Below are 2529 nucleotides of genomic sequence, written 5' to 3'. Positions count from 1 at the left end.
GACTCAGAGACTATTACCAGGTCCTCCGCAAATCCTGTCACCGCCACCGACGTTACATCGTCCAGGCGGTATCCAACGGCAGGACCCAGGGACTCCAGGTACTCATCCACCACGGCAGAGAAAAGGAAGGGTGACAATGGACATCCCTGCTTCACTCCTCTGGTCATGGGGATAGGGTCTGACTCCCCGCCGGGAACGCAAATGCTTGTCCCTACGTGGCTGTAAAGATCCTTCACAACATAGTTACTCCCGCCGTTTACCTGCGCTTGGTTGAATTTCTTCACTTTGACATTCAGAGCACTGGGCAGAAATCACATTGCGTCAACATCCATCAAAGACCATCGCAATGCTTTGTTTTAATTAGACAACCGGATTCCCCTGGTCCGTGCCAGTTCTGAGTTGATCGCTGGGCGCCAGCCGAAGTGGGATTGTAGCGAACCGAACGGCCCCGCCTCCCCCCCGCACCTCTTACTACAAGAGCTTTGGAGGGACGGCGAACACCGCCCGAGAACACGCCCACGCAGCCTAGCGCGTTCCACGGAAGTGGCCGCTTTCAAGCTTGACTTAGACGGTAGGGGACGGCGTGCTGGACCCTCTGAAACGCAACACCCCTCGTGCCCGAAGACATCGAGGTTATGCGCTGGGCATTTCCCAGTTCAGTCGCCCTTACTAAGGGAATCCCTGTTGGTTTCTTTTCCTCCTCTTATTAATATGCTTAAATTTGGCGGGTAGCTCTCTCCTACTACGAGGTCGATCGTGGTCTCATCATCCTTAGGGGGAACATGTTCCCCAACCACGAAGCGGAAGGCGGTCTGCCACCGACTTTCTTCACCACCGACATTACCACGTGCTGCTGCAAAAGACATACACAGGAAGGTTTGAGGGGCTTGTCGCGGGGGTACCAAGCGGCCATGGCGCCGGTACTCCCACCCCTGACTCCGTTCCTTCTTATTCTTAAGACTGAGAGAGAGTAAGGAAGGTTTGAGGGGCTTGTCGCGAGGGTACCAGCGGCCATGGCGCCGGTACTCCCACCCCTGACTCCGTTCCTTCTTATTCTTAAGACAGAGAGAGAGAGAGAGAGGAAGGTTTGAGGGGCTTGTCGCGGGGGTACCAGCGGCCATGGCGCCGGTACTCCCACCCCTAACTCCGTTCCTTCTTATTCGTAAGACAGAGAGAGAGAGAGAGAGAGAGAGAGAGATAAAGGAAGGTTTGAGAGGCTTATCTCGGGGGTACCAGCGGCCATGGCGCCGGCACTCCCACCCCTGACTCCGTTCCTTCTTATTCTTCTTCTTTTTCTTCTTCTTCTGACAGAGAGAGGAAGGTTTGAGGGGCTTGTCGCGGGGTACCAGCGGCCATGGCGCCGGCACTCCCACCCCTGACTCCGTTCCTTCTCATTCTCAACGAGCAGCTTAGGTGCTCGGCCCTCTCAGCAACATCAATAGTGGTAAATAGCCAATAGGAAAAGTGTTCCAGCAGAACATCTCTCGCAGAGTCATATACACAGTTTTAATGCATATACGCTCGTGTTCCGCCCTTACTCGGCCGCACCTTTGCCGCTTAAACTTTGACCTCTTTCCCCGTTCCCGCATGCCACAGCAGTGGCACTTGTTTATCCGGAGAAAGAGAGCGAGAGTCGCAGTATTAATTGGCGTGAGCGGCCTTTCCGGCTGCAGAACTAGTGCTCTATCCCGGCGAGCGCCGTTATGAGGCGCAACACCGTCTTTAACGCGTTTAGAGAGAACTCCCCCTGCCTCCCTCCCAGGCCTGTCATGAGATAGACGTGGACTCGTGGCGAACTCTCAAAGAGAACGCCCACACCGCGTCTGACCGTGGGAGAGGGTGGAGGAGCGCGTGAGGAAGAGCACGGCGTCACCCAAACATTCTCGTCCCGACGAGAGCAATTGTCATCTCTCTGCCTGCGCCACTACATGGTAGACTGCGGGCCCAGGCGCACTCATCAATTTAGGTTCCACTGCAATGCATGCCAAGCACTCTTTTCGAGGTGATAGACGAAATTCCGGCGGGGCTTACTTAAAAGATATCCGACCCGGTTTCGTTTCCTCTTCGTGGGATGGAGTGCTTCTTCTCCGAGAGAGAAGGAGGAGGACGTGTGCCTCTTAGAACATGTGCAGCATCAGCCATGAGCGGCCGACGGCCATTCGTGTCTCTGTGGACAGCAGGCAAAAGAGCGCCTCCAGTTATTTGCGAGGGCGACAACTGTCGTCGGGACGGGACACACACACATGTGTGTGTGTGTGCCCGGCTTTGTTGTGGTTGAATGTGGGTGCGCCAAGTCCATGGACTTGCTAGTGATAGGCTTGTTTTTAAGGGCACGCCTCGCGCAAGGCGCGGGCGATTAAACCCCAAGGCGGAAGCTCGGTTCGGGTTACCCTCGTGTCGGGGAGACAGTCAGCAGGCACCGAACTCGCAGCAACCGATGGATGTATATTTCCGACCCTCGTAGAGGAGTGGCGGCGACAAGCTCATATGGCTGCCGCCGCCGCAATATGCGTTTAACTTGTCGATGTA

At 55.6% G+C, this 2529-nt stretch overlaps 1 non-coding gene across 1 annotated transcript in view; it reads right to left on the bottom strand.

The window, feature by feature from the left end:
* Positions 1 to 2452: 2452 nt before the first annotated feature.
* Positions 2453 to 2529, bottom strand: part of LOC121878256 — a 164-nt gene continuing 87 nt past the window's right edge. Inside the window, exon 1 of the ribosomal RNA XR_006091117.1 lies at positions 2453 to 2529. This exon is cut by the window's right edge and continues 87 nt beyond it. This is a non-coding gene — a ribosomal RNA (5.8S ribosomal RNA).

Source organism: Homarus americanus, unplaced genomic scaffold (assembly GCF_018991925.1).
Source record: "Homarus americanus isolate GMGI-L3 unplaced genomic scaffold, GMGI_Hamer_2.0 scaffold42437, whole genome shotgun sequence".
Classification (NCBI taxonomy): domain Eukaryota; kingdom Metazoa; phylum Arthropoda; class Malacostraca; order Decapoda; family Nephropidae; genus Homarus; species Homarus americanus.
The sequence above is the reverse complement of the archived record's forward strand: the minus strand, read 5'-3'. Positions and strand labels throughout refer to the sequence as shown.